General features: G+C 46.7%; 8 non-coding genes across 8 annotated transcripts; all 8 read right to left on the reverse strand.

The window, feature by feature from the left end:
• Positions 1 to 782: 782 nt before the first annotated feature.
• Positions 783 to 855, reverse strand: Trnak-cuu (transfer RNA lysine (anticodon CUU)). The gene has a single exon. It is a non-coding gene; the product is annotated as a tRNA-Lys (tRNA).
• Positions 856 to 2292: 1437 nt separating this feature from the next.
• Trnak-cuu (transfer RNA lysine (anticodon CUU)) lies at positions 2293 to 2364 on the reverse strand. The gene has a single exon. It is a non-coding gene; the product is annotated as a tRNA-Lys (tRNA).
• A 1450-nt stretch (positions 2365 to 3814) lies between these two features.
• Trnak-cuu (transfer RNA lysine (anticodon CUU)) lies at positions 3815 to 3887 on the reverse strand. Its single transcript has one exon. It is a non-coding gene; the product is annotated as a tRNA-Lys (tRNA).
• Positions 3888 to 5322: 1435 nt separating this feature from the next.
• Trnak-cuu (transfer RNA lysine (anticodon CUU)) lies at positions 5323 to 5395 on the reverse strand. The gene has a single exon. It is a non-coding gene; the product is annotated as a tRNA-Lys (tRNA).
• Positions 5396 to 6846: 1451 nt separating this feature from the next.
• Positions 6847 to 6919, reverse strand: Trnar-ccu (transfer RNA arginine (anticodon CCU)). The gene has a single exon. It is a non-coding gene; the product is annotated as a tRNA-Arg (tRNA).
• Positions 6920 to 8357: 1438 nt separating this feature from the next.
• Positions 8358 to 8430, reverse strand: Trnak-cuu (transfer RNA lysine (anticodon CUU)). Its single transcript has one exon. It is a non-coding gene; the product is annotated as a tRNA-Lys (tRNA).
• Positions 8431 to 9870: 1440 nt separating this feature from the next.
• Positions 9871 to 9943, reverse strand: Trnak-cuu (transfer RNA lysine (anticodon CUU)). The gene has a single exon. It is a non-coding gene; the product is annotated as a tRNA-Lys (tRNA).
• Positions 9944 to 11369: 1426 nt separating this feature from the next.
• Trnak-cuu (transfer RNA lysine (anticodon CUU)) lies at positions 11370 to 11442 on the reverse strand. The gene has a single exon. It is a non-coding gene; the product is annotated as a tRNA-Lys (tRNA).
• Positions 11443 to 12461: the final 1019 nt, after the last annotated feature.

Genomic DNA, 12461 nt, shown 5'->3' on the forward strand with positions numbered 1-12461 from the left:
AAATATAGACTGTGAAACAAGACCACACACTTTGTGCATACGGAATCGAAGGCAGGGCGTGCCTCGCCGCATTTGCCACGATGGCCATTTGCTACTTCTGCAGAAGCGGCGGCGGCGACGACGACGACGACGACGACGACGACGACGACCGCGAGAGGCTCTGACATATGTGAGAAATACATCTATAAAATGTAATTCAGACTGCCTCGTCCCACCTTATGCTGAACCGCTTTGGCAAAGGCTTTATCTGCGCCATTCGCCTTAATCACATCTGAGAGTAATTCTTAATAAAAGGCATGTCGCTAATTGTTCGTCATCACAGATACTGTTTGCTATACGGCCACGACGCGCAACTGATTTCCAAAATTCGACTTCTTCCTTTGAGGATGGAACTCACGACCCTTGGATTACTAGTCCAGTGCTCTACCACTGAGCTAAAGAGGCGCGGCCTAGCGGTACTTTTGCGTACTTCGTCCTTACGGTCGTCTGGATCATCAGACTTCAGCTGACAACACTTCATATTACCGACTAATGTTTGCAGCTATGGCGACCCATTACTGCTTGGCTACACATCTGACACGTAACCAATGTCCTCTCCAAACAACAACACTTGCATTTCAGAACATGTCTTTCACACATGTCTACAAAATCACCTTCACCTTCAAATACAGTTTCCTTGCGACTGACAGAGATGTAGGCAAAGTTTAAAGTTGCTATTTCCATTACATCACGTTAATCAGAAAAACGGTAATTTACTTCTGCAGCGGAACAAAATTCCGTTTCGCCCAGCGTGGGGCTCGAACTCACGACCCTGAGATTAAGAGTCTCATGCTCTACCGAGTGAGCTAGCCGGGTTGCTTCGGTGAATACTTGCCGGGCAGCACGTCACACAGTACTCGTTTGGGTTGGGTGGTCCCATACAGAATCTCTCCATGCTGCCTAATGTTTTCCTAACGTCACACTCGTCACGTACTTCACTTTTATTTCATAATCATTTCTGAGAGGTAAAGGAATTGCATGACAACCTGCAGAGCTAGTGGCGTCAAAATTAACACCCATACTTGATGTGACTCAAAAGGCGAACGAGTTACTTTCCGACGTTGTTTTAGATGTGCAAGTGCCAGTGGAAACTCGCGGTGACGGCACTCTGCCGACCATTTCGCTAGTTAACACCGGTCTTGTAGTGTGTGTTTCAAGCTCAAGAGCATCTCCAAGCAGAAAATGGTCAACAGCAACGTTCAGACGGTTTCGTACTGCTCAAATGCTACATTAAAACGGTATGTTTCTTTTTCAGAACTGATAAAACACGAGCGTGACAGCATTCGAACCTGTAATCTTCAGATGCGAAGACCGACGCCTTATCCATTAGGCCACACAGTCACTGACGACCAAGTGCAACTTGTATATGACTCATCTCGAAACGCTCACACCCCTGATAATATGTGTTTTCGTTCTACACAGCCGCTGCCCTTGCTCTTTCCAACCCATTCGTTACATTCAACCTCTTACGTGACCGAACAAATATAGACTGGGAAACAAGACCACACACTTTGTGCATACGGAATCGAAGGCAGGGCGTGCCTCGCCGCATTTGCCACGATGGCCATTTGCTACTTCTGCAGAAGCGGCGGCGGCGACGACGACGACGACGACGACGACCGCGAGAGGCTCTGACATATGTGAGAAATACATCTATAAAATGTAATTCAGACTGCCTCGTCCCACCTTATGCTGAACCGCTTTGGCAAAGGCTTTATCTGCGCCATTCGCCTTTATCACATCTGAGAGTAATTCTTAATAAAAGGCATGTCGCTAATTGTTCGTCATCACAGATACTGTTTGCTATACGGCCACGACGCGCAACTGATTTCCAAAATTCGACTTCTTCCTTTGAGGATGGAACTCACGACCCTTGGTTTACTAGTCCAGTGCTCTACCACTGAGCTAAAGAGGCGCGGCCTAGCGGTACTTTTGCGTACTTCGTCCTTACGGTCGTCTGGATCATCAGACTTCAGCTGACAACACTTCATATTACCGACTAATGTTTGCAGCTATGGCGACCCATTACTGCTTGGCTACACATCTGACACGTAACCGATGTCCTCTCCAAACAACAACACTTGCATTTCAGAACATGTCTTTCACACATGTCTACAAAATCACCTTCACCTTCAAATACAGTTTCCTTGCGACTGACAGAGACGTAGGCAAAGTTTAAAGTTGCTATTTCCATTACATCACGTTAATCAGAAAAACGGTAATTTACATTTACAGCGGAACAAAATTCCGTTTCGCCCAGCGGGGACTCGAACCCACGACCCTGAGATTAAGAGTCTCATGCTCTACCGACTGAGCTAGCCGGGCTGCTTCGGTCAATACTTGCCGGGCAGCACATCACACAGTACTCGTTTGGGTTGGGTGGTCCCATACAGAATCTCTCCATGCTGCCTAATGTTTTCCTAACGTCACACTCGTCACGTACTTCACTTTTATTTCATAATCATTTGTGAGAGGTAAGGAATTGCATGACAACCTGCAGAGCTAGTGGCGTCAAAATTAACACTCATACTTGATGTGACTCAAAAGGCGAACGAGTTACTTTCCGACGTTGTTTTAGATGTGCAAGTGCCAGTGGGACTCGCGGTGACGGCACTCTGCCGACCATTTCGCTAGTTAACACCGGTCTTGTAGTGTGTGTTTCAAGCTCAAGAGCATCTCCAAGCAGAAAATGGTCAACAGCAACATTCAAGCGGTTTCATACTGCTCAAATGCTACATTAAAACGGTATGTTTCTTTTTCAGAACTGATAAAACACGAGCGTGACAGCATTCGAACCTGTAATCTTCAGATCCGAAGTCCGACGCCTTATCCATTAGGCCACACAGTCACTGAGGACCAAGTGCAACTTGTATATGACTCATCTCGCAACGCTCACACCCCTGATAATTTGTGTTTTCGTTCTACACAGCCGCTGCCCTTGCTCTTTCCCACCCATTCGTTACATTCAACCTCTTACGTGACCGAACAAATATAGACTAGGAAACAAGACCACACACTTTGTGCATACGGAATCGAAGGCAGGGCGTGCCTCGCCGCATTTGCCACGATGGCCATTTGCTACTTCTGCAGAAGCGGCGGCGGCGACGACGAGGACGACGACGACGACGACGACGACGACGACCGCGAGAGGCTCTGACATATGTGAGAAATACATCTATAAAATGTAATTCAGACTGCCTCGTCCCACCTTATGCTGAACCGCTTTGGCAAAGGCTTTATCTGCGCCATTCGCCTTAATCACATCTGAGAGTAATTCTTAATAAAAGGCATGTCGCTAATTGTTCGTCATCACAGATACTGTTTGCTATACGGCCACGATGCGCAACTGATTTCCAAAATTCGACTTCTTCCTTTGAGGATGGAACTCACGACCATTGGTTTACTAGTCCAGTGCTCTACCACTGAGCTAAAGAGGCGCGGCCTAGCGGTAATTTTGCGTACTTCGTCCTTACGGTCGTCTGGATCATCAGACTTCAGCTGACAACACTTCATATTACCGACTAATGTTTGCAGCTATGGCGACCCATTACTGCTTGGCTACACATCTGACACGTAACCGATGTCCTCTCCAAACAACAACACTTGCATTTCAGAACATGTCTTTCACACATGTCTACAAAATCACCTTCACCTTCAAATACAGTTTCCTTGCGACTGACAGAGACGTAGGCAAAGTTTAAAGTTGCTATTTCCATTACATCACGTTAATCAGAAAAACGGTAATTTACATCTGCAGCGGAACAAAATTCCGTTTCGCCCAGCGTGGGGCTCGAACCCACGACCCTGAGATTAAGAGTCTCATGCTCTACCGACTGAGCTAGCCGGGCTGCTTCGGTGAATACTTGCCGGGCAGCACATCACACAGTACTCGTTTGGGTAGGGTGGTCCCATACAGAATCTCTCCATGCTGCCTAATGTTTTCCTAACGTCACACTCGTCACGTACTTCACTTTTATTTCATAATCATTTCTGAGAGGTAAGGAATTGCATGACAACCTGCAGAGCTAGTGCCGTCAAAATTAACACTCATACTTGATGTGATTCAAAAGGCGAACGAGTTACTTTCCGACGTTGCTTTAGATGTGCAAGTGCCAGTGGGACTCGCGGTGACGACACTCTGCCGACCATTTCGCTAGTTAACACCGGTCTTGTAGTGTGTGTTTCAAGCTCAAGAGCATCTCCAAGCAGAAAATGGTCAACAGCAACATTCAGACGGTTTCGTACTGCTCAAATGCTGCATTAAAACGGTATGTTTCTTTTTCAGAACTGATAAAACACGAGCGTGACAGCATTCGAACCTGTAATCTTCAGATCCGAAGTCCGACGCCTTATCTATTAGGCCACACAGTCACTTACGACCAAGTGCAACTTGTATATGACTCATCTCGAAACGCTCACACCCCTGATAATTTGTGTTTTCGTTCTACACAGCCGCTGCCCTTGCTCTTTCCCACCCATTCGTTACATTCAACCTCTTACGTGACCGACCAAATATAGACTGGAAAACAAGACCACACACTTCGTGCATACGGAATCGAAGGCAGGGCGTGCCTCGCCGCATTTGCCACGATGGCCATTTGCTACTTCTGCAGAAGCGGCGGCGGCGACGACGACGACGACGACGACGACCGCGAGAGGCTCTGACATATGTGAGAAATACATCTATAAAATGTAATTCAGACTGCCTCGTCCCACCTTATGCTGAACCGCTTTGGCAAAGGCTTTATCTGCGCCATTCGCCTTAATCACATCTGAGAGTAATTCTTAATAAAAGGCATGTCGCTAATTGTTCGTCATCACAGATACTGTTTGCTATACGGCCACGATGCGCAACTGATTTCCAAAATTCGACTTCTTCCTTTGAGGATGGAACTCACGACCCTTGGTTTACTAGTCCAGTGCTCTACCACTGAGCTAAAGAGGAGCGGCCTAGCGGTACTTTTGCGTACTTCGTCCTTACGGTCGTCTGGATCATCAGACTTCAGCTGACAACACTTCATATTACCGACTAATGTTTGCAGCTATGGCGACCCATTACTGCTTGGCTACACATCTGACACGTAACCGATGTCCTCTCCAAACAACAACACTTGCATTTCAGAACATGTCTTTCACACATGTCTACAAAATCACCTTCACCTTCAAATACAGTTTCCTTGCGACTGACAGAGACGTAGGCAAAGTTTAAAGTTGCTATTTCCATTCCATCACGTTAATCAGAAAAACGGTAATTTACATCTGCAGCGGAACAAAATTCCGTTTCGCCCAGCGTGGGGCTCGAACCCACGACCCTGAGATTAAGAGTCTCATGCTCTACCGACTGAGCTAGCCGGGCTGCTTCGGTGAATACTTGCCGGGCAGCACATCACACAGTACTTTTTGGGTAGGGTGGTCCCATACAGAATCTCTCCATGCTGCCTAATGTTTTCCTAACGTCACACTCGTCACGTACTTCACTTTTATTTCATAATCATTTCTGAGAGGTAAGGAATTGCATGACAACCTGCAGAGCTAGTGCCGTCAAAATTAACACTCATACTTGATGTGATTCAAAAGGCGAACGAGTTACTTTCCGACGTTGCTTTAGATGTGCAAGTGCCAGTGGGACTCGCGGTGACGACACTCTGCCGACCATTTCGCTAGTTAACACCGGTCTTGTAGTGTGTGTTTCAAGCTCAAGAGCATCTCCAAGCAGAAAATGGTCAACAGCAACATTCAAGCGGTTTCATACTGCTCAAATGCTACATTAAAACGGTATGTTTCTTTTTCAGAACTGATAAAACACGAGTGTGACAGCATTCGAACCTGTAATCTTCAGATCCGAAGTCCGACGCCTTATCCATTAGGCCACACAGTCACTGACGACCAAGTGCAACTTGTATATGACTCATCTCGAAACGCTCACACCCCTGATAATTTGTGTTTTCGTTCTACACAGCCGCTGCCCTTGCTCTTTCCCACCCATTCGTTACATTCAAACTCTTACGTGACCGAACAAATATAGACTGTGAAACAAGACCACACACTTTGTGCATACGGAATCGAAGGCAGGGCGTGCCTCGCCGCATTTGCCACGATGGCCATTTGCTACTTCTGCAGAAGCGGCGGCGGCGACGACGACGACGACGACGACGACGACGACGACGACGACGACCGCGAGAGGCTCTGACATATGTGAGAAATACATCTATAAAATGTAATTCAGACTGCCTCGTCCCACCTTATGCTGAACCGCTTTGGCAAAGGCTTTATCTGCGCCATTCGCCTTAATCACATCTGAGAGTAATTCTTAATAAAAGGCATGTCGCTAATTGTTCGTCATCACAGATACTGTTTGCTATACGGCCACGACGCGCAACTGATTTCCAAAATTCGACTTCTTCCTTTGAGGATGGAACTCACGACCCTTGGTTTACTAGTCCAGTGCTCTACCACTGAGCTAAAAGGCGCGGCCTAGCGGTACTTTTGCGTACTTCGTCCTTACGGTCGTCTGGATCATCAGACTTCAGCTGACAACACTTCATATTACCGACTAATGTTTGCAGCTATGGCGACCCATTACTGCTTGGGTACACATCTGACACGTAACCAATGTCCCCTCCAAACAACAACACTTGCATTTCAGAACATGTCTTTCACACATGTCTACAAAATCACCTTCACCTTCAAATACAGTTTCCTTGCGACTGACAGAGATGTAGGCAAAGTTTAAAGTTGCTATTTCCATTACATCACGTTAATCAGAAAAACGATAATTTACATCTGCAGCGGAACAAAATTCCGTTTCGCCCAGCGTGGGGCTCCAACCCACGACCCTGAGATTAGGAGTCTCATGCTCTACCGACTGAGCTAGCCGGGCTGCTTCGGTGAATACTTGCCGGGCAGCACGTCACACAGTACTCGTTTGGGTTGGGTGGTCCCATACAGAATCTCTCCATGCTGCCTAATGTTTTCCTAACGTCACACTCGTCACGTACTTCACTTTTATTTCATAATCATTTCTGAGAGGTAAGGAATTGCATGACAACCTGCAGAGCTAGTGGCGTCAAAATTAACACTCATACTTGATGTGACTCAAAAGGCGAACGAGTTACTTTCCGACGTTGTTTTAGATGTGCAAGTGCCAGTGGAAACTCGCGGTGACGGCACTCTGCCGACCATTTCGCTAGTTAACACCGGTCTTGTAGTGTGTGTTTCAAGCTCAAGAGCATCTCCAAGCAGAAAATGGTCAACAGCAACATTCAGACGGTTTCGTACTGCTCAAATGCTACATTAAAACGGTATGTTTCTTTTTCAGAACTGATAAAACACGAGCGTGACAGCATTCGAAGCTGTAATCTTCAGATCCGAAGTCCGACGCCTTATCCATTAGGCCACACAGTCACTGACGACCAAGTGCAACTTGTATATGACTCATCTCGAAACGCTCACACCCCTGATAATTTGTGTTTCGTTCTACACAGCCGCTGCCCTTGCTCTTTCCCACCCATTCGTTACATTCAACCTCTTACGTGGCCGACCAAATATAGACTGGGAAACAAGACCACACACTTTGTGCATACGGAATCGAAGGCAGGGCGTGCCTCGCCGCATTTGCCACGATGGCCATTTGCTACTTCTGCAGAAGCGGCGGCGGCGACGACGACGACGACGACGACGACGACCGCGAGAGGCTCTGACATATGTGAGAAATACATCTATAAAATGTAATTCAGACTGCCTCGTCCCACCTTATGCTGAACCGCTTTGGCTAAGGCTTTATCTGCGCCATTCGCCTTAATCACATCTGAGAGTAATTCTTAATAAAATGCATGTCGCTAATTGTTCGTCATCACAGATACTGTTTGCTATACGGCCACGACGCGCAACTGATTTCCAAAATTCGACTTCTTCCTTTGAGGATGGAACTCACGACTCTTGGTTTACTAGTCCAGTGCTCTACCACTGAACTAAAGAGGCGCGGCCTAGCGGTACTATTGCGTACTTCGTCCTTACAATCGTCTGGATCATCAGACTTCAGCTGACAACACTTCATATTACCGACTAATATTTGCAGCTATGGCGACCCATTACTGCTTGGCTACACATCTGACACGTAACCAATGTCCTCTCCAGACAACAACACTTGCATTTCAGAACATGTCTTTCACACATGTCTACAAAATCACCTTCACCTTCAAATACAGTTTCCTTGCGACTGACAGAGACGTAGGCAAAGTTTAAAGTTGCTATTTCCATTACATCACGTTAATCAGAAAAACGGTAATTTACATCTGCAGCGGAACAAAATTCCGTTTCGCCCAGCGTGGGGCTCGAGCCCACGACCCTGAGATTAAGAGTCTCATGCTCTACCGACTGAGCTAGCCGGGCTGCTTCGGTGAATACTTGCCGGGCAGCACGTCAAACAGTACTCGTTTGGGTTGGGTGGTCCCATACAGAATCTCTCCATGCTGCCTAATGTTTTCCTAACGTCACACTCGTCACGTACTTCACTTTTATTTCATAATCATTTCTGAGAGGTAAAGGAATTGCATGACAACCTGCAGAGCTAGTGGCATCAAAATTAACACTCATACTTGATGTGACTCAAAAGGCGAACGAGTTACTTTCCGACGTTGTTTTAGATGTGCAAGTGCCAGTGGAAACTCGCGGTGACGGCACTCTGCCGACCATTTCGCTAGTTAACACCGGTCTTGTAGTGTGTGTTTCAAGCTCAAGAGCATCTCCAAGCAGAAAATGGTCAACAGCAACATTCAGACGGTTTCATACTGGTCAAATGCTACATTAAAACGGTATGTTTCTTTTTCAGAACTGATAAAACACGAGCGTGACAGCATTCGAACCTGTAATCTTCAGATCCGAAGTCCGACGCCTTATCCATTAGGCCACACAGTCACTGACGACCAAGTGCAACTTTTATATGACTCATCTCGAAACGCTCACACCCCTGATAATTTGTGTTTTCGTTCTACACAGCCGCTGCCCTTGCTCTTTCCCACCCATTCGTTACATTCAACCTCTTACGTGACCGACCTAATATAGACTGGGAAACAAGACCACACACTTTGTGCATACGGAATCGAAGGCAGGGCGTGCCTCGCCGCATTTGCCACGATGGCCATTTGCTACTTCTGCAGAAGTGGCGGCGGCGACGACGACGACGACGACGACGACGACCGCGAGAGGCTCTGACATATGTGAGAAATACATTTGTAAAATGTAATTCAGACTGCCTCGTCCAACCTTATGCTGAACCGCTTTGGCAAAGGCTTTATCTGCACCATTCGCCTTAATCACATCTGAGAGTAATTCTTAATAAAAGGCATGTCGCTAATTGTTCGTCATCACAGATACTGTTTGCTATACGGCCACGACGCGCTACTGATTTCCAAAATTCGACTTCTTCCTTTGAGGATGGAACTCACGACCCTTGGTTTACTAGTCCAGTGCTCTACCACTGAGCTAAAGAGGCGCGGCCTAGCAGTACTTTTGCGTACTTCGTCCTTACGGTCGTCTGGATCATCAGACTTCAGCTGACAACACTTCATATTACCGACTAATGTTTGCAGCTATGGCGACCCATTACTGCTTGGCTACACATCTGACACGTAACCGATGTCCTCTCCAAACAACAACACTTGCATTTCAGAACATGTCTTTCACACATGTCTACAAAATCACCTTCACCTTCAAATACAGTTTCCTTGCGACTGACAGAGACGTAGGCAAAGTTTAAAGTTGCTATTTCCATTACATCACGTTAATCAGAAAAACGATAATTTACATCTGCAGCGGAACAAAATTCCGTTTCGCCCAGCGTGGGGCTCGAGCCCACGACCCTGAGATTAAGAGTCTCATGCTCTACCGACTGAGCTAGCCGGGCTGCTTCGGTGAATACTTGCCGGGCAGCACGTCACACAGTACTCGTTTGGGTTAGGTGGTCCCATACAGAATCTCTCCATGCTGTCTAATGTTTTCCTAACGTCACACTCGTCACGTACTTCACTTTTATTTCATAATCATTTGTGAGAGGTAAGGAATTGCATGACAACCTGCAGAGCTAGTGGCGTCAAAATTAACACTCATACTTGATGTGACTCAAAAGGCGAACGAGTTACTTTCCGACGTTGTTTTAGATGTGCAAGTGCCAGTGGAAACTCGCGTTGACGGCACTCTGCCGACCATTTCGCTAGTTAACACCGGTCTTGTAGTGTGTGTTTCAAGCTCAAGAGCATCTCCAAGCAGAAAATGGTCAACAGCAACATTCAGACGGTTTCGTACTGCTCAAATGCTACATTAAAACGGTATGTTTCTTTTTCAGAACTGATAAAACACGAGCGTGACAGCATTCGAACCTGTAATCTTCAGACCCGAAGTCCGACGCCTTATCCATTAGGCCACACAGTCACTGACGACCAAGTGCAACTTGTATATGACTCATCTCGAAACGCTCACACCCCTGATAATTTGTGTTTCGTTCTACACAGCCGCTGCCCTTGCTCTTTCCCACCCATTCGTTACATTCAACCTCTTACGTGGCCGACCAAATATAGACTGGGAAACAAGACCACACACTTTGTGCATACGGAATCGAAGGCAGGGCGTGCCTCGCCGCATTTGCCACGATGGCCATTTGCTACTTCTGCAGAAGCGGCAGCGGCGACGACGACGACGACCGCGAGAGGCTCTGACATATGTGAGAAATACATCTATAAAATGTAATTCAGACTGCCTCGTCCCACCTTATGCTGAACCGCTTTGGCAAAGGCTTTATCTGCGCCATTCGCCTTAATCACATCTGAGAGTAATTCTTAATAAAAGGCATGTCGCTAATTGTTCGTCATCACAGATACTGTTTGCTATACGGCCACGACGCGCAACTGATTTCCAAAATTCGACTTCTTCCTTTGAGGATTTAACTCACGACTCTTGGTTTACTAGTCCAGTGCTCTACCACTGAGCTCAAGAAGCGCGGGCTAGCGGTACTTTTGCGTACTTCGTCCTTACGGTGGTCTGGATCATCAGACTTCAGCTGACAACACTTCATATTACCGACTAATATTTGCAGCTATGGCGACCCATTACTGCTTGGCTACAGATCTGACACGTAACCGATGTCCTCTCCAAACAACAACACTTGCATTACAGAACATGTCTTTCACACATGTCTACAAAATCACCTTCACCTTCAAATACAGTTTCCTTGCGACTCACAGAGACGTAGGCAAAGTTTAAAGTTGCTATTTCCATTACATCACGTTAATCAGAAAAACGGTAATTTACATCTGCAGCGGAACAAAATTCCGTTTCGCCCAGCGTGGGGCTCGAACCCACGACCCTGAGATTAAGAGTCTCATGCTCTACCGACTGAGCTAGCCGGGCTGCTTCGGTGAATACTTGCCGGGCAGCACGTCACACAGTACTCGTTTGGGTTGGGTGGTCCCATACAGAATCTCTCCATGCTGCCTAATGTTTTCCTAACGTCACACTCGTCACGTACTTCACTTTTATTTCATAATCATTTCTGAGAGGTAAGGAATTGCATGACAACCTGCAGAGCTAGTGGCGTCAAAATTAACACTCATACTTGATGTGACTCAAAAGGCGAACGAGTTACTTTCCGACGTTGTTTTAGATGTGCAAGTGCCAGTGGAAACTCGCGGTGACGGCACTCTGCCGACCATTTCGCAGGTTAACACCGGTCTTGTAGTGTGTGTTTCAAGCTCAAGAGCATCTCCAAGCAGAAAATGGTCAACAGCAACATTCAGACGGTTTCGTACTGCTCAAATGCTACATTAAAACGGTATGTTTCTTTTTCAGAACTGATAAAACACGAGCGTGACAGCATTCGAACCTGTAATCTTCAGATCCGAAGTCCGACGCCTTATCCATTAGGTCACACAGTCACTGACGACCAATTGCAACTTGTATATGACTTATCTCGAAACGCTCACACCCCTGATAATTTGTGTTTTCGTTCTACACAGCCGCTGCCCTTGCTCTTTCCCACCCATTCGTTACATTCAACCTCTTACGTGGCCGACCAAATATAGACTGGGAAACAAGACCACACACTTTGTGCATACGGAATCGAAGGCAGGGCGTGCCTCGCCGCATTTGCCACGATGGCCATTTGCTACTTCTGCAGAAGCGGCAGCGGCGACGACGACGACGACCGCGAGAGGCTCTGACATATGTGAGAAATACATCTATAAAATGTAATTCAGACTGCCTCGTCCCACCTTATGCTGAACCGCTTTGACAAATGCTTTATCTGCGCCATTCGCCTTAATCACATCTGAGAGTAATTCTTAATAAAAGACATGTCGCTAATTGTTCGTCATCACAGATACTGTTTGCTATACGGCCACGACGCGCAACTGATTTCCAAAATTCGACTT

The sequence above is a fragment of the Schistocerca gregaria genome, chromosome 8 (genome assembly GCF_023897955.1).
Source record: "Schistocerca gregaria isolate iqSchGreg1 chromosome 8, iqSchGreg1.2, whole genome shotgun sequence".
In the NCBI taxonomy this organism is placed as follows: Eukaryota; Metazoa; Arthropoda; class Insecta; order Orthoptera; family Acrididae; genus Schistocerca; species Schistocerca gregaria.